Source organism: Macaca nemestrina, chromosome 17 (assembly GCF_043159975.1).
Source record: "Macaca nemestrina isolate mMacNem1 chromosome 17, mMacNem.hap1, whole genome shotgun sequence".
In the NCBI taxonomy this organism is placed as follows: domain Eukaryota; kingdom Metazoa; phylum Chordata; class Mammalia; order Primates; family Cercopithecidae; genus Macaca; species Macaca nemestrina.
Genome location: NC_092141.1, coordinates 22,644,052 through 22,666,320, shown reverse-complemented (window position 1 = coordinate 22,666,320; position 22,269 = coordinate 22,644,052). Strand labels below are relative to the sequence as shown.

Genomic DNA, 22,269 nt, shown 5'->3' with positions numbered 1-22,269 from the left:
GATGTTAGGCCCACTTATTTTATAATCTTTTGCTATTGATGTCCCTTTTTCCCCCTGGACACAGGGATTAGCAACCCACTCTCCACCAAATTTCAAATCATTAGGGGCATTATGCTGTGTCCCAGGAGAGGCTGAGGCTTCAAGGACATGCTGCTCTAACCTAGGCCTGCTGAGGAGTACAATTCATCTTGTTTTTCTGCGTTCTTTAACAACCTTCCTGAGCTCTTCTAAGTCAGTCCATCCTGCCACAACTGGGAAGAATCAAGAAACTCTCCAAGAAAATGCTTGTCAACCTGCCTGCTGTCAAGCAGAAGACAGGTCTGCTGACTATGGCCGACATGGCCGCTCATGACAGTGAGCACCCCCACCGTGTTTGCTATTCACTGCCTGTTCCACCTGAACTTTCCCAACTGCTCATTGAGTTTTTATTGTTTTTTATTTTTATTTTTATTTTTCTGAGACAGAGTCTCACTCCGTCACCCAGGATGGAGCGCAGTGGTGCAATCTCAGCTCACTGCAGTCTCCGCCTCCCGGGTTCACGCCATTCTCCTGCCTCAGCCTCCTGAGTAGCTGGGACTACAGTCTCCCAAGAAACTAGGACTCTAAGGCATGCATCACTACATCCAGCTAATTTTTAAAAAAATTATTAGTTTTTTGTAACGATGGGGATCTTGCTATGCTGCCCAGGCTGGTCTCAAAACTTTTGACCTCAAACAATCCTCCCACCTCAGGCTCCCAAAGTGCTGGGATCACAAGAGTGAACCAACACACCTGGCTCCATTTTGCATATTTTAAGACCATTTTTAAAAAGCTGCTCAAGCCTGCTTTTTTCTCTTGGTGCTACTTGCAACTCCCTTACTTAGCCTTGGAAATACTGTTAGTGAAGAAAATCCAAAGAGTTGAAATATAAAATATTCTTTCTTTTCTTCTAATTGCAAAAGAACAGACACCCTCCTGAATCATAAAGTTACTTTTGATAAATTGGTGAACTGAGAGCATACACAGTATTCTTAATTCTGTTCTAATTTCAGAGACCCTAGGGATTCAACTACCTCCCCGTGCGTCCCTCCCCTAACACGTGGGAATTCTGAGCTATACAATTCAAGTTGAGATGGGGGTAGGGACACAGCCAAACCATATTATTCTGCTCCTGGCCCCTCCAAATCTCCTGTCTTCACATTTCAAAACCTATCATGCCTTCCCAACAGTCCCCCCAAAGTCTTAACTCATTTCGGCATTAACCCAAATGTCTGCTGTCCAAAGTCTCATCTGACACAAGGCAAGTCTCTTCTGTCTAGGAGCCTCTTCTGATTTCTGCTTCACTGTAGAGTCTCTTCACATAGTCTTAAAAGATTATTGCTATGAAATTTTCTTATACATGTAACCCATAACCTCTACAATTCTGCAGTTTTAATTGGTTGTCTTACCAATAATGAGTTGCTTTGCTTCAAAATATTTAAAATTTCCAGAAGGCATAAACATGTATAGTATAGTTTTTTAGTTAAGCCAGAAGAAAGTTGACTTTATTTACTAACATAACTTATATGTAAAGGTTTAATAAATTTCCCTTCTTTTCTTTTGCATCATAACAACCACTGAATATAATATTTCTATAGCAGTGGGGGTAAATGGACAAAGACTTTTGTGGCTAGAGGTGAATGGCCCAGGGTCTCCAGCACTCCAGGTCCCACTGAGCCTGCCATACAGCTGAGGGCATTGGTATTTCCACACACCCATAGTGCACAGTGCCCCAGAACAGAGATCAGATGTTCTCCTTTATTCAAATGGGGAGTTGAGAGTATTGTCATTGTAATTAAATTAATAAATACATATTTATACACTGTTAAAATCTGTTTGGATTTGTGTCCCTTCACAAAACAAATTGCTTAAATGAAACCATAGAGGTAACATAATTGAGTACATCTGCTTCTATGAGATTCTCTTTTCAATTGAATTACAATCTAATTTGAAATGTCAGTAAAAAGTTTAAATATTCAACTCAATTATATAAAATTTTGTTTTGTTTTTTTCTGAGACTGAGTTTAGCTGTCAGGCTGGAGTACAATGGCATGATTTCAGCTCACTGCAAGCACCTTGTCCTGGGTTCAAGCGATTCTCCTGCCTCAACCTCCCATGTAGCTGGGATTACAGGAGCCTGCCACCATGCCAGGCTGATTTTTGTATTTTTAGTAGAGATGGGGTTTTGCCATGTTTGCCAGGCTGGTCTCGAACTCCTGACCTCAGGTAATCCACCCACCTCAGGTAATCCACTCACGCCTGTAATCCCAAAGTGCTGGGATTACAGGCGTGAGCCACAGTGCCTGGCCTTTTTAGATGATTTTACTTTATTTTAGTTACTTATTTTTATGACTTTATTGTTATAAAAATGCTAGTTTTAAAAAAATCAATCAATATAACAAAGAACAAAGAAGATGATCAACAAGCATTCCGACCTCCAAGATCTAGAAATAAGTGTCATCATTCCAAAAGTTGATACATAGTGGATTCCTTCACACTAGTTTGCAGTACAAAGTACCTCCTTGCTTGTAGAAAACATTATTATTATCATTTTTATTTTTGAGACAGAATTTGACTCTTCTGGCCCAAGCTGGAGTGCCATGGCACAATGTCAGCTCACTGCAACCTCTGCCTCATGGGTTCAAATGGTTCTCCTGCCTCAGACTCCCAAGAAGCTGAGATTACCGGCACGTACCACAGTGGCTGGCTAATTGTGTGTATTTTCAGTAAAGACTGGGTTTCACCATGTTGGCCAGGCTGGTCTTGAACTCCTGACCTCATGTGATCTAGTCGCCTCAACCTCCCAAAGCGCTGGGATTACAGGCATGAGCCACCACACCCAGACTAGAAAACATTATGAAGTAGCAAACAGTAGCAGTATGCTTGGGAGTTTTAGGATTGATTATTTTCAAATCTCTAGAAAAGCTCCATGCATTATCTTAGGCTATAATCCCAAGGCAGAGTCTCATCTGATAATTGGGGGCCGGTCTAAGAGTCCTTTCAGCTCTCAGATTAATGGTTTTCCAGGTTGATCTGCTACCTACCACACACCTATCCTCGGTTTTGTTTGTTTGTATGCTTTTACAGAGACAACGTCTCACTATGTTGACCAGGCAGGTCTTGAAATCCTGGCCTCAAGCGATCCTCATGCCTTGGCCTCCCAAAGTGCTGGAGTTACAGATGTGAGCCTCTGTGCTCAGCCCATCCTTAGCTGTTGAAGTGTGGAGGTAAATAGCAAATGCCAAGTTTTCATCTAGGTCAGAAGTGGCAGATGCCCCAGGGCAGAATCATAACCCTAATCAGGCCTCCCACTGCATGAAGACCTTATTTTCTAAAGCTTAAACCTGGACAAAGGTGGCCAGGCATGGTGGCTCATGCCTGTAATCCCACCACTTTGGGAGACCAAGGCGGGTGGATCATGAAGTCAGGAGATTGAAACCATCCTGGCTAACTTTGTGAAATCCCATCTCTACTAAAAATACAAAAAATTATCCGGGCATGGTGGCGGGCACCTGTAGTCCCAGCATTTCAGGAGGCTGAGTCAGCAGAATGGTGTGAACCCAGGAGGCAGAGCTTGCAGTGAGCTGAGATTGTGTTATTGCACACCAGCCTGGGTGGCAGACTGAGAATCCATCTCAAAACAAACAAACAAACAAAAAAATACAAAACACCTGGACAAAGATCTAACCGGTAGCACTGTGTTCATGAAGATCAGGTCAAAAATTTAAAATTGGGACTATCCAGAAGAACTTGGTAGGTGCAGGTGCCGTCCACAGTCCAATGGTCAGCTACAAAAACAGGCTATTTGTACTGTCCTTTTTCATGGAGTCTTTGATGTAAAAATTGATGACACTTTCTTGCTTCTGGTGTGGTTCCCTTTCTTCATTTTCCACAAGTAGCTTCCTCCCTCCTGCCTCCCAACAGGCCACAGTCAATTCAGGATATTTTAACCATGAAGACGAGTCTCCATAACACGAATTTAGAGGCCAGGCACGGTGGCTCACGTCTGTATTCCCAGCACTTCAGGAGGCCGAGGCGGGCAGATCATCTGAAATCAGGAGTTAAACACCAGCCTGAGAAACATGGTGAAACCCTGTCTCTACTAAAAATACAAAACTACCCGGGCATGGAAGGAGGCACCTGTAGTCCCAGCTACTCAGGAGGCTGAGGCAGCAGAATCACTTGAACCTGGGAGGTGGAGGTTACAGTGAGCTGAGATCATGACTGGGCAACAAGAGCAAAACTCCATCTCAAAAAAAAAAAAAAAAAAAAAAAAAGAGGGAATTTAAAAATTAAAATAGAGGAAAGAACAAAGGGGCCAGCCCCTTAAAAATCTCCCAAAACTCTTTAACAGGAGTTTAGGTTATAATATAAATGTGTGGAGGATACTTTTTGCCTTTGTTGATGTAGGACTCCAGCGGGATTGTGCTGATGATGTTGCTGTACTGGGAATGGACTGGCCCTTGCATTTCCCAGATTTGTCCCTTTATTCTTTTGAGTGCAGGCATAACTCATGTTATTACACCTGCTGATATTGTGTTTTTCACAAATTGAAGGTTTGGCAACCATGCGTGGAGCGTCTATCTGTGCCACGTTTCTATCATCATGTGCTCACTTTGTGACTCTGTCACATTTTGGTAATTCTTACAATACATTACACTTTTCCGTTACTATTATCTCTGTTACAGTGATCTGTGATAGGTGATCTTTGATGTAACTGTTGTAAGTATGTTGAATAAGGCCAGGCCCCTATATGATGGCAAAATTAATTGATAAACGTTGTGTGTGTTCTGACTGCTCCCCTGACCAGCCGTTTCTCCATCTGTCTCTCTCCTTGGCCCTCCCTATTCCTTGAGACTCAACAATATTAAAATTATGCCAATGAATAATCCTCCAATGGCCTCTTAGGGTTCAAATAAAAGGAAGATACATGTCTTTCACTTTCAGTCCAAACCAAGAAATGATTAGGCTTAATAAGGAAGGCCATGTTGAAATCTGAGACAGGCCGAAAGCTATATTTCTTGTGCCAAAGTGAGCCAAGTTGTAAATGCAAAGAAAAAGTTCTCGAAGGAAATTAGAAGTGTTACTCCAGTGAAAACATACATGATAAGAAAACAAATCGCTAATCACTATGGCTAGTGCCTAGAGGAGTAGTCCACGCCCTCTGGGCATACAATAGATATTATCTAATGAATTGGAGAAGAGCAAACCAGAAGTGGCTTTATTCTCCCCCTTGGACTCCTTTGGACTAATTTTTAAGTCTTGGTTGGAAATCACTGAGTACATTCATAATGTGCATGACAGAAATCAGCCTTATAGTGGTTTATCTTCATTTAGCTCTGGAAGTTTACCTTTGCCTTAGTTTTGGAAGTAAATCTTAGTTTGTAGTTCTCAAGTTCTCATTTGTGTTGAACACATTAAAGACTAGATTTAAAAATTGCCTTCAAGATTGTTCTTACCTATAAGACTTACTCCTACTTCTATATGCTGAAAATTGACCCTGGAGGCCAGGCATGATGGCTCACACCTGTAATCCCAGTACTTTAGGATGCCAAGGCGGCTGGATCATGAGGTCAGGAGTTCAAGACCAGCCTGGCCAAGATGGTGAAACCCCATCTCTACTACAAATGCAAAAATTAGCCGGGTGTGTTGGCGGCTGCCTGTAGTCCAAGGTACTCCATGGCCTGGGGCAGAGAATTGCATGAACTGGAGGGCGGAGTTTGCAGTGAGCCAAGATCATGCCACTGTGCTCCAGCCCGGGTGAGGGAGGGAGACTCCATCTCAAAAAAGAAAAAATAAATAAAGAGGGAAAGAAAATTGACTCTGGAGAGAATACTATAAGATCACGAGATAGTGGAAAAGTGATCACATTAATAAATATATACTGGTAGTTGAATTTCACAAAGAAATAGAGATAATCATGATTATACCTTTATTTTTACAAGAAGAGATGACGTAACTAGAGTATGTGTCTACAGGAGGAATAATGGTTTCCAAAGAGTATTTTTTAAAGGAAGAAAAGTGAGCATGCATTAACTCTTCAATATAAGCTCTAAAGTAACATTTGGTTGTGAGTCTAAATGGCACCATCTAGCACCTTTATGTTTTAAGGGTCTTCCAATGTTTCCAGAAGAAGCCCTTGTTTTCAACGGTTTTTATAGACATAAAATCTCTTTTCCTGGCAAAAGCTGCTCTGACAAGCCTCAACTTGGGAAGTTAAAATTTTTCCCTGAATTACAAAATCTACATATTTTGGCCTTTCATTTTGGAGAAGTGCAAAAGTTGGAAGTAAGAAGTTTTATTTTAAGTACTTTCAGTGCTAAAAAAAAATGCAGTCACTATGTTATATAAAATAGTTCATAGGTTGATCACTCATAATAGTTCACTCTAAGGCTTTTATTCAGAAAACAGCAGAAAGATTACATCTCGAATTAAGTCTTGTTGGGGAAATGGCTACTGTACAGATGGAGTTTTAGAGTAATAATGAAATTCTACCTAGAATGCAAAATTGCATAAATGAATTATATAGCTTGTTGTTGGGATTTTTTCATTTTGTGACACAGTCTCATGCTGTCACCCAGGCTGGAGTGCAGTGGCATGATCTCATCTCACTGCAACCTCCACCTTCTGGGTTCAAGTGATTCTCCTGCCTCAGGAGAATCCTCAAGTAGCTGGGTTTACAGGACTGAGCCACTACACCTAGCTAATTTTTCTATTTTTAGTAGAGACAGGGTTTTCCATGTTGGCCAAGCTGGTCTCGAACTCCTGACCTCAGGTGACCTTCCTGCTTCAGCCTCACAAGGTGCTGGGAGGTATAAGCCATCTCCCACAGCTGGGAATTTTTTTTTTTTTTTTTTTTTTTTTTTTTTTTTTTTTTTGATGTGCAGAAGATCAAAGCTGCTTGGAAGGAGTGCCTATAATTTTCCAGTAAGCCACAAATTAAGATGGCATCTTATATACCGGCAGAGTAGCTCTAGCTTCCAGGGGGAGGGTGGGAAGGTTGAGGGGCTGTGAAGATTTGCAGGGATCTTGATAGACAACTTTATAAGCTTCTTTCTCTTTAATAAACACTTGTCTTACATCTTGCTGTCATTAAAGGCAGCTGTTCCTGAAATTTCAAACACTTAAGTACACCCACAAAACAAGAACAGGGAGATCTTCATTTCCCTTCAACTGTAATTTGCCCAGTTATACCTCAGTGTTGTAACAGTACTGTGACACCTGGCACAGTGCTTTGATCTTGAGATAACCTCTGTATTGACCTGTAGGAGACCTAAGAGTCCTTTCTCTTTTTAAGTTTGAATCATAGGCTTGATGTAGTCTCTTGTTTTATGTACTTGTTCCCAATGTAAAAGTGCTTAACTGCTTCTTGGTTGTATTGGGTAGCATTGGGATAAGGTTTTAACTGGATATTCTTGAATCGCCTTTATAACAAACCAATTCTATAATATTTAAATAAGGAAAACAAAGCCTTATTGCTTGGTATGGAGAAAGTTGAAGTGGCCTGGATAGAAGATCAAGCCAACCAAAACTTTCCCTTAAGCCAAAGCCTAACCCTTAGCAAGGCCCTAATTCTCTTCAATTTTATGAAGGCCGAGAGAGATGAGGAAGCTGCAGAAGAAAAGTCTGAAGTCAGCATAAGTTGGTTCATGAGGTTTAAGGAAGGAAGCCATCTCTATGATATAATAGTGCAAGATGAAGCTGCAAGTTCTGATGTAGAAGCTGTAGTAAGCTATCCAGAAAATCTGGCTAAGATCATTGATGAAGGTGGCTGTCATGTGCATCCGTGTGAAGAGACCACCAAACAGGCTTTGTGTGAGCAACATGGCTGTTTATTTCACCTGGGTGCAGGCGGGCTGAGTCCAAAAAGAGAGTCAGTGAAGGGAGATAAGGGTGGGGCTGTTTTATAGGATTTGGGTAGGTAAAGGAAAATTACAGTCAAAGGGGGGTTGTTCTCTGGCGGGCAGGAGTGGGGGTTACAAGGTGCTCAGTGGGGGAGCTTTTTGAGCCAGGATGAGCCAGGAAAAGGAATTTCACAAGATAATATCATCGCTTAAGGCAACGACCGGCCATTTTCACTTCTTTTGTGGTGGAATGTCATCGGTTAAGGCGAGGCAGGGCATTTGCACTTCTTTTGTGATTCTTCAGTTACTTCAAGCCATCTGGGCATATACGTGCAAGTCACAGTGGATGCGATGGCTTGGCTTGGGCTCAGAGGCCTGACATTCCTGCCTTCTTATATTAATAAGAAAAATAAAATAAAATAGTGTGAAGTGTTGGGGCCGCAAAAATTTTTGGGCGGTGGCATGGAGAGAGAATGGGCGATGTTCCTCAGGGCTGCTTCAAGCGGAATTAGGGGCTGTGTGGGAACCTAGAGTGGGAGAGATTAAGCTGAAGGAAGATTTTGTGGTAAGGGGTGATATTGTGGGGACGTTAGAAGAAACATTTGTCATATTGAATGATTGGTGATGGCCTGGATGCGGTTTTGCAGGAATTAAAAAACTAAACGGAGGACACAAGGTAAGAGAAGGAGAAAAAACAGGTGCTGAAGGACTAAGAATTGGGAGGACCTAGAACATCTAATTAGAGAGTGCTTAAGGAGGCTCAGCATAGCCTTGCCAGCAAAGACTATTTATTTACTTTAAGAGGGAATTTAGAGTGGCGGTTTGGGACAGCACTAGGAGATATCAGCTGTGATGGCTTGGAGAAAAGGTGTAAACTGGCAGTGTAAACAGAAGCAGGGCATTTATGAGTAGTTGAGAATGGTGAATAGGAGTATGGCTAGACAGAAGACAGAAGGGATGAAAGTTTTTTGGGGTGCAGTCCAAGTTGGTCTGGTTTCTGGAATGAGACTGGGACCTAATAAAAAGGAGTGTCCACACTGGAGCTCAAATGGGCTGTAACCTGTAGCATTCCGAGGACAGGCCTGAATTCTGAGAAAGGAAAGCAGTAAAAGTATTGTCTAGTCTTTTTTAAGTTGGTGACTGAGCTTGGTCAGGTGTGTTTTTAAAAGACTATTAATCTGTTCTACCTTTCCTGAAGATTGAGGACGGTAAAGGATAAAAAGGTTTCACTGAATACTAAGAGCCTGAGAAACTACTTGGGTGATTTGACTATTAAAAGCTGGTCCGTTATCAGACTGTAGAGATATAGGAAGGCCAAACGGAGGAATTATGTCTGACAGAAAGGAGGAAATGACCGTGGTGACCTTCTCAGACCCTGTGGGAAAGGCCTCTACCCAGCCAGTGAAAGTGTCTACCCAGACTAAGAGATATTTTAGTTTTCTGACTCAGGGTATGTGAGTAAAGTTAATTTGCCAGTCCTGGCCAGGGGCAAATCCCCGAGCTTGATGTGTAGGAAAGGGAGGGGGCCTGAACAATCCCTGAGGGGTAGTAGAATAGCAGATGGAACACTGAGACGTGATCTCCTTGAGGATAGATTTCCATGATGGAAAGGAAATGAAAAGTTCTAAGAGACAGGCTAGTGGGTTGTAACCTACATGGAAGAGGTTATGAAATGATGACAGAATAGAATGGGCCTGTGAGGCTGGAAGGAGATAATTTTCCTTGGTCTAAGAACCATTTGCCTTGTGTGTGAAGAGATTGATAGGTGGAAGTTTCAGAGGGGGAGTAGGTGGGAGTGGCCGATGTGAAGGAGGAAAACTGCCCTGAGGGATAGAAGTTGGAAGCTAGCTGCTTTTTTATCTAACTTATCAGCATAAGCATTGTCCTGAGCGATGGGATCTGATGCCTTTTGATGGCTGCTTTTTTAGCTACCTTATCAGCATAAGCATTGTCTTGAGCAAAGGTTGGGGGAAGAAAATAGATTTTGGAAGTTATGAGAACTGTAGAGAGTTGAACATAGTTTGTGATTTTTAGGGCCTCTAACAATATTAAAGCGGTGGCAGCCTCTGCGTGCAGACATGAAGGCTAGGCTAAAACAGTAAGGTCGTTTGGACAGAAAGGCTACAGGATGCGGTCCCGGCTCTTGGGTAAGAATTCTGTCTGCACTAACCATGCCTAGGAAGGAAAGGAGTTGTTTTGTAGAAGGCGCTTTTTGGGAGATTAGCTGGACACAATCACCAGGCAGAGTAAGTGTGTATTTATGATAATTATGTCGAGATAGATAACAGATGAGGAAGAAATTTGGGCTTGACTGAAGTAATGGGGGCTGTCCGTGAGGCCTTGCAGCAGTACAGACTAGGTAATTTGCTGAGCCTGATGGGTGTCAGGGTCAGTCCAAGTGAAAGCGAAGAGAGGCTGGGATGAAGGGTGTAAAGGAATAGTAAAGAAAATATGTTTGAGATCCAGAACAGAATAATGGGTTGTGGAGGGAGGTATTGAGGATAGGAGAGTATATGGGTTTGGCACCACGGGGTGGATAAGCAAGACAATTTGGTTGATAAGGCGCAGATCTTGAACTAATCTGTAAGACTTCTCCAGTTTTTGGACAGGTAAAATGGGGAAACTCTAAGGAGAGTTTATACGTTTTAAAAGCCCATGCTGTAGCAGGCGAGTGATAACAGGCTTTAATCCTTTTAAAGTGTGCCGTGGTATGGGATATTGGCGTTTTGTGGGGTAAGGGTGATTAGGTTTTAATGAGATGGTAAGGGGTGTATGATCAGTCACCAAGGAGGGAGTAGAGGTGTCCCATACTTGTGGGTTAAGGTGGGGGGATACGAGGGGAGGATGTGAAGGAGGCTTTGAACTGGGGGAAAAGGCAGCAATGAGGTGTGGCTGTAGCCTAGGAATAGTCAGGGAAGCAGATAATTTAGTTAAAATGTCTGGGCCTAATAGGGAACAGGGCAGGTGGGGATAACTAAAAAGGAGTGCACAAAAGAATGTTGTCCAAGTTGGTACTAGAGTTGGGGAGTTTTAAGAGGTTTAGAAGCCTGGCCGTCAATACCCACAACATTTATGGAGGCAAGGGAAACAGGCCCTTGGAAAGCAGGTAATGTGGAGTGCGTAGCCTCCGTATTGATTAAGAAGGGGACGGACTTACCCTCCACTGTAAGAGTTACCCAAAGTGTCTGTGATGGTCCAGGAGGCTTCTGAGGCGATGGAGCAGTGTCAATCTTCAGCCACTAAGCCGAGAATATCTGGGAAGGAGTCAGAGAGCCCTGGGCCAGAGCTCCAGGGGTTCTGGGAGTGGCGCTGAGTTGGACAGTCCGATTTCCTGTGGGGTCCCACACAGATGGCACACGGCTTAGGAGGAATCCCAGGCTATGGGCATTCCTTGGCCCAGTGGCCAGATTTCTGGCACTTGTAGCAAGCTCCTTGGGGAGGAGGTTCTGGAGGAACCCCTGGCAGCTGTGGTTCAGGCATTTGGACTTGTGTGCTGGAGATGTGGCTGGGATTTGTCTCACAGTGGAGGCAAGGAATTGTAACTCAGAAATAAGTTGCTACTTGGCTGCCTCTACTCTATTATTGTACACTTTGAAGGTGAGGTTCATTAAGTCGTGTTGTGGGGTTTGATGGCTGGAATTTAATTTTTGGGGTTTTATTTAACATCAGGAGCAGACTGGGTAATAAAACGAAGTGCATATTGAGAGTAAGACGGCCTTCTGACCTTTCAGGGTCTAGGGCTGAAAAGTGTCTTAGGGTTGCTGCTAAACGGGCCATGAATTGGGCTGGGTTTTTCATATTTGATGAAAAAGAGCCTAAATGCTAACTGATTTGGAAGAGGTCGGATAAAGAAAAAGGAACATTAACCTTGACTATGCCTTTAGCTCTAGCCACTTTTTTAAGAGAAAATTTCTGGGCAGGTGGGAGAGGGCTAGTCTTGGAAGGAAACTGTAAGCCAGACCGGGTGTGAGGAGGGGAGGTGATAAAAGGATTACAGGGTAGTGGAGCAAAGGCTAAGGAAAAATTGGGACCTAGCTTGGCCTGGCGAGGAGGAAAGAGGTCAGATGGGTCTGTAGAAAAGGAAGATTAGAAAGACTCAGCAACGCTTGGGGTTGGGACTGAGGGGACAGGTGGGAGGGAAAGAAGGAAGATTTGGGAGGAGTTGCATTGGGAACAGAGACTAGGGAGGGACTGGATGTGTAAAAGAATGCCTGGACGTCAGGCACCTCAGACTATTTGCCCATTTTATGACACGAATTATTTAGATCTTGTAGGATGGAAAAATCTAAAGTGCCATTTTCTGGCTATTTGGAGCCATTGTCAAGTTTGTATTGGGGCCAAGCAGTGTTGCAGAAGAAGATAAGGTGTTTCGGTTTTAGGTCAGGTGTGAGTTGAAGAGATTTTAAGTTCTTGAGAACACCGGCTAAGGGAGAAGAAGGAGGAATGGAGGAGGGTGGAAGATTGCCCATAGTGAAGGAGGCAAGCCCAGAGAAAAGAGAGAGTAGATATATGGAGAGAAGGAGTTTGGGGGTTCTTGTCCTCCAGAAAAGCGGGAAAGGGGTTGGGGAGCAGAAATAAAGTATTAGGTGCAAAAATAAGAGATTGGAGCACAAAAATAAGAGGGGGCACAAAAATAAGAGGTCTGGGTACTTGCCGCTCCCCCAGAAAAGCGGGACTTGCCGCTTAGAGTGAAGGACCAAGGCAGGTGTCCCCGAAGCGTGGTCAGACACACCTGAAACGTGGGTGAGTAATCAGAGAGGCGTCCTTGCAATGATTAAACACCAAGGGAAGGCTGCCTTCCCCAGTCCGTGACCAGCGCGGGCTTTTTGGGTTCCACGGATAAAACGTGTCTCCTTTGTCTCTACCAGAAAATGAAAGGAATTGAAATTAAGAGAAGGGAGAGATTGAAGGGTGGTGCCAAGATTTAAAGGAGAAAGAGGTTGAGGGATAGTGAGAGAGGTTGCAGAAAAGAGCAAAAAGAGGCCGCTTACCCGATTTAAAATTGGTAAGATGTTCCTTGGGCTGGTTGGTCTGAGGACTAGAGGTCATAGGTGGATCTTTCTCAAGGAGCAAAGAGCAGGAGGACAGGGGACTGATGTCCCAAGGGAGGTCCCCTGATCCGAGTCACGGCACCAAAATGTCATACGCGTCCGTGTGAAGACGGACCCAGGTGCAGGACCCAGGTGATTAAAAAGCTTTATTGCTCACACAAAGCCTGTTTGGTGATCTCTTCACACGGAAAGAGTCAGTCCAGAGAAAAAATCAACTTAGCAATGTGAAAATACATCTCAGTGTCATTCCTTTCACAGGTCCAATGTCTGATATTCTTTTGGGAAGCTGAATATGAGGTAGGAATCTTTCTTTGAGTCATACATTTTTATGATTATGATTATTATTGAATGATAGCTGACAATTATTGAGCAATTATTGAGGACAATTACTGAGCTTTGACAAGCTTATTTCAAAGGTATTTACACATTTTCTCCACTTCTAATTGTCAGATATTCTTATTATTTCCTTTTTGTAGATGAGGGATGCACAGGCATAAAGCCTATGTGGAGGCAGAGAGCAGCTGAGTAACCTGACCGTGGCCCAACAGCAAACAAATGAGGGGCCCACATGCAAATGCAGGCAGATCCCTTCTATTATATGAAGCGCAATGTTTTCTTGTTTTTCATCTTGTTATAAATACACCTATTTGCAAATGGGCTTTGAAGCTACTTCAAAATGTTTTGTGGCCAGGCATGGTGGCTGACGCCTGTAATCTCAGCATTTTGGGAGGCGAGGGTGGGCAGATCACCTGAGCTCAGGCATTTGAGACCAGCCTGGCCAACATGGTGAAACCCTGTCTCTACTAAAAATACAAAAGATTAACCGGGCATAGTGGCATGCACCTGTAGTCCCAGCTACTCTAGAGGCTGAGGCAGGAGAATTGCTTGAACCTGGGAGAGGGAGGTTGCAGTGAGCCGAGATCATGCCACTGCACTTCAGCCTGCGTGACAGAGCAAGACTTTGTCTCTAAATAAAATAAATAAACATTGAAAACTGAATTTTGAGCTCCTGACCATGTCCGTAGATTGTACTCATATATATTTTGATGTCTACTAAGATTTATTCTTAGTGTTTTTAAGTTAAAGTATTTATTGATCATCTACTGTATATCAGGTGCTGAGATAGTCACCAGCAATGCAGGGAACATATGGCACAGTCTCTCCCCTCAAGTAACTTTCACTCTCATGTATTAGGAAACCAATACGTATGTGAATATAAGCTAGTATGACAGACATTGCAACAAGTAATTATTTACCAAAAACCTTTTATATTTATATATTTTATATATTTAAAATTTTATAGGATTTTAAACTTAAAATACTTTCCATCCTATTTCCATAAAAACCTATTGCATAACCTTAAAGAGATTCTCAGTTTGAAATCATGTAAACTGCAGTAGCATCTGCTGGTGAAATACTGCTTTGCATCTATTAGAATAGTCCAAACAACAGGGATAGAACTGCATTATTAGAGCCATAAAAGGTACAATTCTGAAATCTCAGAAAAGAAGAGGAAGTTTTACGGTAGATGAGTAAGATGGCATCTAAACTGTTCTCTTAAAGCTATTGAAGGTCTATGGATATCTCACAGCACAGAGTTCAAGTATATGCCCACAACTCCTCATGCCACAAGATGTGACATTTTTCCAACCTCTTTTGGAAAAAGTTTCCAATTCTGTCTCTTGTAAGAGTACTTTTTAGGCCAGGCACGGTGGCTCATGCCTGTAATCCCAGCACTTTGGGAGGCCAAGGCAGGCAGATCATGAGGTCAGAAGATCAAGACCATCCTGGCTAACACAGTGAAACCCTGTCTCTAATAAAAAATGGAACCTGAGGCAGAAGAATGGCATGAACCTGGGAGGAGGAGTTTGCAGTGAGCCAAGATCGCGCCACTGCACTCCAGCCTGGGCAACAGAGCGAGACTCCATCTCAAACAAACAAACAAACAGAAAAACAGTACTTTTTATACCCACATATTCCCAATTTTGTAGTGCAAGCAAAGACAAGATGGGAAGGGGGCTTGCATTTGTTGATGCCAGCTTCTCTATGAATCAGGCCCTGCCCATTCATCCATGTTGGTTCTCTTTTGTTCCCACATCAGCCATAACACGTAGGCGTTAACCTCTATTGTACAAATGAGGAAACTGAAACTCTAAGAGAATATACAGTCTACCCAGAGCCATGCAGCTTGTGTGTGTAAGACTTGGAATGAAAATCCAGGCTTTATGAGTCCCAAGTCCCCTTCTACCATATGGTTTCCATTTCATTTTTCAATCACCTTGGCTGGGATATGTCTGCCCTAAAAGATAGTAAGTAGGAATACTTGTCTCTATACCTTAACCTAACATCCATGGGCTTGCTTTTTGTATTTGGAGGTGTCAAAACATTACAATAATTTGATTTTATTTGAACAGTGAATATTATACTACTCAGTCTAGAGATTTGTGACATCCCAGTCTAAAGTAAATGACAGCAATGAAGCTTCTTCAAGGCGACCACTATCATTAATAAAGTAGAAATAAGTTGAATTTCTATGGAGTTGCTACTTCTGAATTTAAAGCTAGTTGATATTAAGTAGGTATTTTTTTTTAATTTTTTATTTTTTTGAGACGGAGTCTCACTCTGTCGCCCAGGCTGGAGTGCAGTGGCCGGATCTCAGCTCACTGCAAGCTCTGCCTCCCGGGTTTATGCCATTCTCCTGCCTCAGCCTCCCGAGTAGCTGGGACTACAGGTGCCCGCCACCTCACCCAGCTAGTTTTTTGTATTTTTTAGTAGAGACGGGGTTTTACCATGTTAGCCAGGATGGTCTTAATCTGCTGACCTCATGATCCACCCGCCTTAGCCTCCCAAAGTGCTCAGATTACAGGCGTGAGCCATGGCGCCCAGCCTTGTTTATCTTTTTGAGACAGGGTTTAGCTCTGTCACTCAGGCTGGAGTGCAGTGGTGCAATCATAGCTCACTGCAGCCCCAACCCTCAGGGCTCAAGTAATCCTCCTGCCTCAGCCTCCTGAGTAGCTAGGACCACAGGCATGTGCCACCATGCCTGGTACATTTCTTAGACATCTGAAAAGATGCTCAACACTATATGTCACTAGGGAATTCAAATTAAAACAATGATGAGATACCATTACACATCTATTAGACTGGCTTGAATGCAAATACTGACACTATAGAATGAGACCACCACTTCTCCTGCTGTCTTTCCCAGCTTTTCCCTCTCCCCTTTTCCCTAGTTTATAAGACAGGAGAAGGGGGAGAAAGCAAAAAGTTGGAAAGAAACAGAAGTAAGGTAAATAGCTAGACGACCTTGGCACCACAACCTGGCCCTGGTGGTTAAAATAATAATGATAATATTAACCCCTGACCAAAACTACTAGTGTTATCTGTAAATTCCAGACATTGTATGAGAAAGCACTGTAAAACTTTTTGTTCTGTTAGCTGATGCATGTAGCCCCTCGTCACGTTTTCCACGCATGCTTGATTTATCATGACCCTTTTACATGGATCTCTTAAAGTTGTAAGCCTTTAAAAAGGCAACGTATTTCTTCTTCAGGGAGCTCGGTTCTTAAGACGCGAGTCTGCCGATGCTCCCGGCCGAAGAAAAAACCTCTTCCTTCTTTAATTCGGTGTCTGAGGAGTTTTGTCTGCGGTTAGTCCTGTTACACCACCACCAAATGCTGGTGAAGATATGGAGTGACACGAACTATGGAGTGACACGAACTCTCATCTATTGCTGTTGGGCATGCAAAATGGTACAGCCACCGTGGAAGGCAGTTTTGCAAGTTCCTGCCAGACTAAACATACACTTACCATACGATTTGGCAAAAAAATAAAATTTTAAAAATATTTTTTCTGTACTTAATATATATATATTTACATATATTTTATATATTTTTTAAAAAATTTTAAAAATGTTTTGCAGAGACAGTCTCCCTATGTTGCCCAGCCTGCAGAATCTATTAATGTTAAAAGCATTTTAAACTCTTGAACAAGAAATTATTTGAAGAGTAAAAAATAAAATGATAGACAGTAATGATTGGTAAATTCCAAATACTGTATATTACATCATTTGGATTAATTTTAAATTCCAAAATGTTAAACTTTTAAAAATATTTTTAAAATTTCCTAATCCCAAGTCAATCCACATTCAACACATTCAAGAGACGATTTCAGAGGAGAAATAAGTGGTCAACAAGTTCTTAGGTTTTGACTTTGTTTGTGGACTTTTTGTATTTGTGCATGGCGAATTTTGGGATTTTGTTCCTTTCTTCTTAGGGTATTGACTAATATTTAATTAAGGCAGAGAGACAGTAAATTAGAATTACCTGTTTGTCCATTTTATCTGTTATAAATATTTCCTCCAAATTCATTTATCTAAAGTTTTTGGTTCATTTAGTCAGGCACAGTGGCTCACACCTGCAATCGCAACACTTTGGGAGGCTGAGGTGGGGCGTCACCTGAGGTCAGGTGTTCGAGACCAGCCTGGCCAACATGGCAAAACCCCGTACTTACTAAACATACAAAAATTAGTCAGGTGGCCGGGCGCAGTGGCTCACTCCTGTAATCCTAGCACTTTGGGAGGCCGAGGTGGGCGGATCACCTCAGGTAGGGAGTTTGAGACCAGCCTGACCAACATGGAGAAGCCCCGCCTCTACTAAAAACACAAAATTAGCCAGACGTCGGGTGGCAGATGCCAGGAATCCCAGCTACTTGGGAGCCTGAGGCAGGAGAATCGCCTCAACCAAGGAGGTGGAGATTGCAGTTAGCTGAGATTTTGTCACTGCACTCCAACCTGGGCAACAACAGCGGAACTTCGTCTCAAAAATCAACATCTACAACAACAACAGCAACAACAACAACAAAACAAAATTAGCCAGACCTGGTGGCGCATGCCTGTAGTCCCAGCTACTACTCGGGAGGCTGAGGCAGGAGAATCGCTTGAGCCCAGGAGGCGGGGGTTGCAGTGAGCTAAGATCCTGCCGCTGCACTCCAGACTGGGGAGAAAAAAAGTTTTTTTCTTTTCTTTTTTTAACTATTTTTTTTTAACCATTTACATATATAGGAGGCTTATAGATTAACTACCAAGATAAACAAATAATTACCATATCAAGGTTCTACATTTTAAAAAATCTTTCTTCCCTTTGTTACCTTTAAGAAGCCTATTTCAGGCCGGGCACGCTGGCTCACGCCTCTAATCTCAGCATTTTGGGAGGCCAAGGTGGGCGGATCACCTGAGGTCAACAGTTGGAGAGCAGCCTGGCCAACATGGTTAAACCCCCTGTCTACTAAAAATACAAAAACTGGCCAGGTGTGGTGGCGGGCGCCTGTAATCCCAGCTACTCAGAAGGCTGAAGCAGGAGAACACTTGAACTCGGGAGGCGGGGGTTGCAGTGAGCCGAGATCGCGCCATCACACTCCAGCCTGGGGAACAGAGTGTGACGCCTTCTCAAAACAAAACAAAACAACAAAAAAGCCTATTCCAAAAGAAAAATAATGAAAATATTTATTTCTTCAGATGCTTCTTTTATCCGGGTCAGGTTCCACCCAGATTCACCTCCTACTGGCTCTGAGAATGCACTGACTCCAACCTTGGCCTCAGGTCACAGGCCCAAGCCGGTAGCTGACCTGCGCATGCCTACTCCTAGGTCCCGGCGGCCACTCCCTGAAGTCTCAGGGGCTCGGGCAGTGGGCGGGGCGCGTGGTCCTCGGGGTCACCAGGTTATTTCTTGTAGGTTTTTAGGACTCTGAACTTCACTTCTCACGTGTATCTGCGGTCCTGACTGTTCCGTCTTGGACTGCATATTCCACCGGCGACCGAGAAATCTTGGACCTCTGGTGACCTGGTCCCACCTGAGGAAGAAGGCGGTGCGAGTAGCCCAGGGAGCTTCTGCAGCCCCAGCCAGCAGCCCGCCTGGGACCCTGCTTGGCGGTGAGAGTGGAGCTGCAGGAGACGCTCAGAGAGTGGAGGCCTCGGGCGCAGGCGGAGGTTTTCTCCCGCCTCCTCAGGTCCAGGGGTGTTGGAGCTGCGGAGGAGGGTGCTCATCTCTAGGGAGACAGGCGGGGAATGTCTCCTTTGTGACGTGGGGACTGAGAAGGGTGCGTGAGTATCTTGTGTGACCGGGACATAGAGTGAGTGTCCTTTGCAAAGCCTGCTTTGCTGTAGCTCTGTGGTGTCAGTGACCCGTGGGTCCAGAGTCTCAGTTTCCCTGTCTCCTCTGAGCCTAATATGACTGCCACAGAGAAATGATGGAAGCGGGAAATCAGATATTGAGCCTTAGATGAAGGTTCCCAGGGAGGAGAAACAGATAGGATGGGAAGCTTAGAGCAGGAATTGCCCTAAAAACGATGTGATAGACTCTGTTAAAGAAAAAAATGTTCAGTCACACTTGTTAAAGCATGCAAAGGAAGACTTGATTCAGGATCATCATGATAGGTATTGAAAGCACAGCAGTGAGATTTTGCAATGGGTACAAGAGATTGGGTTCAACTCCAAATTGAGCATGAACCAGTGGGAATTTATAGTCAAGGAGCAGGTTAGGGATCACTGAAGGACGAAATACTGAGAGGAAATGTCTGGGATAAGTAGGATTCTGGATAAACGCACCTGTTGGGATTCTTTCTGGAGAGAGAGACCTGGGTGATAAGACATCATCACCTGGGGGATGGTGGGGGATGAAGATATGGGGGCAGAGGGTGCCTGCTAAACTGGCTTAGAAGGGGTCTTTGCTATTGTTGGATTTTACAATGAAGTGTACAGATTGGCCCAGGAGAAGGTGTAAGAGCCTGAGTAAAGTTTGGTTAAGCAAGAGTTTGTGTAGGATTCCTTCCTGGAAGGGTTGTACAGTCTGCCACCATCTCCCGGTTCTTGGAGTTTCATTTCCGTGTTTAAGAAACCGGCCTTCTTGAATTCTGACCCCAGGAACCTGCAGTGACAGAGGATTGGAGATTCCACCCACCATACTTACTTCTGGTTATGTGTATGAAATTATGCACCTGTAGTCTTGGAGGGGGAAACAGAAACACTATTTTAAGGCGTTTTAGATCATTCCATTTTGGACTTCTTTAGATCAAAAGCAACAGGAATATGAACTCTTTGTGATGTGTCCTTGCAAACGAAGGAAGTGAGCCAGAATTTAAGTGTTCTAAAATAGGAGTTCTTAGTCAACGGGTCCATTGTCTGTTTTTATGGGCATACAGGGCACAACAATCCCCCTGAAACTCTATATGCATGTTTGTTAATTTCCATTTTTCCAGGGTTCCATTGCCCAAATTATTTAGACTTGAGCTTTAGATCTGGAATTAGAGTGTTATACCTTTGAATGGTTTTGCAGAAAACTAATGATCAAGATTATGAGAATGGTTAAGAAAATCATACAACATCCATGGGATTGGACATTATATTGATAATAAAATTTACATTTATAAAATATTTGTGAATAGCTGCATACCAGGTATCAGGAAAACAAAACATAATAAGAATTTGTCATTAATGGAAAAATGCCTATGATCTTCATAGTTGTACGTGGCAGTTCTCAAAATGTATTCAGCCCATTTTTAAAAAATGGAAGTTTAGAAAACCTTTTGCAAGGATTGTATGTAATATGACCATTTTATTGGTTTTTCAGAAAAGAATAGAAGGGGAGAGGCCACATTTATTGAACATCTAATGTATACACAAAATCATGTGGTCTGTTTTCTGTATCTTTTCTCATTAAATGTGCAAAGGCCATTTCCCTGTTAATTAAGGGAAGTATCTTTATAGTGAAATGTTTCTAATTATGTAGAAGTGGCACAGCTAAAGGCTATTCAAGAAAACACAATGTTACATGGTTCCATCACATTGATATTTTTTAATTCTAGGCCTAGTATTTAGGTTTCTTTTAGTGACAAAAATGTACCCTCGTCCCATAATGATAGTTTTAAATGTTTAATACTTTGAAATGTATTGATATTCTATTTGTAATGATGGAATTAAGGCAGACTCATTGCAAAAATGTCATTACCTAAGGAAGTTATGAAGAAGAAAGATCAACCCCAAATCCCCCCTGCCCATAGAAAATCACTTAAAAAATTTTCGTGTATCTGTTTCTAATTTTCATATATGAGCATTTGTGTGTAGTTTTGTCACTGCAGAAGAGAATTAATAGAGACACAAAGACTCCAACTGTTAGTTTGAAAATGGAATCTACCTTAATTGTTTCTGTTAAACCAAAATTATGGTATGGTATTGCTTTGGACTGAGCTTCTGCACTAGGCTTCAACACACCAGACCAAACCAAAATGAAGTCACTCATGCTAAATGCCACATTATCACACTGAAACTTTAAGGGGGCAGATAAATCTCAAAGTGAGTCTATTTTTCCTGAAAATAGGAGATTCCAGTCTAAATAACTTGATGTTCACCAATCCTTTCTTATTTTTTATTTTTATTTAAAAAAAATTTTTAAGTGTTCCTCTTGCCTCAGCCTCCCACATAGCTGGGACTACAGACATGCACCACCAGGCCTCAGTTCATTTTTCTCTAGTTCTGTTATTTGTTCCTACCTTACACAAAACCCACTGCATTGCAGAAGGGCTCTCATTCTGTTTTATACAATGGAGGCTGCCTTGTTTGTGAATCCCAAATAAAAGTTCATGACATCTATAAGTCAATTTATTGTAACTGTGTCTTTTGACATGGGTTTCCGTATATCTATGCATCTTAGGAGGAGAGGGAAGTACCAGGGACCACCTGAGGTGAAAAACAAGCATGTATTTACATATTTTAGATATTGAAAATGTCATTTAACACTCCAAGAGGGCACAAATTAGGAAGTAAGATATCCTCTCAAAATTAATATTTTATGCTGGGCTTATGTTTGTAAAATCCCAGCACTTTGGGAGGCTGAGGTGAGTGGATAGCTTGTGGCTGGAGTACAGTGGTGTAATCTCAGCTCACTGCAGTCTCCATCATCCTCCCAAGTAGCTGGGATTACAGGCACTCACCACCATGCCTGGCTAATTTTTGTGCTTTTAGTAGAAACAGGGTTTCACCAGGTTGGCCACGCTGGTCTTAAACTCCTGAACTCTGGTGATCCGCTCACCTCGGCCACCCAAAGTGCTGGGATTAGAGGCGTGAGTCACTGTGTCTGGCCCAGTGATGTCTTTTGAACTCTTTTTCTGAGTCATTACACTATATATCTGTGGTGAGCTTTATTTACTTATTTTTTAGTTTTATTTAGTATTTATTTTTTGAGAAGGCTGGAGTGCAGTGGTGTGATCTCGGCTTACTGCAACAGGAGACAGAGTAGCTGGGACCACAGACATGCACCACCACACCTGGCTAACTTCTGTGTATTTAGTAGAGATGGGATTTC

General features: G+C 42.8%; 1 long non-coding RNA gene across 1 annotated transcript; it reads right to left on the bottom strand.

Moving 5' to 3' along the window:
- Positions 1–3,571: 3,571 nt before the first annotated feature.
- Positions 3,572–18,743, bottom strand: LOC139359484 (uncharacterized). The gene is made up of 3 exons (XR_011615520.1): positions 18,539–18,743; positions 17,793–17,907; positions 3,572–4,066 (listed from the first exon to the last, which is right to left on the bottom strand). It is a non-coding gene; the product is annotated as an uncharacterized lncRNA (long non-coding RNA).
- Positions 18,744–22,269: the final 3,526 nt, after the last annotated feature.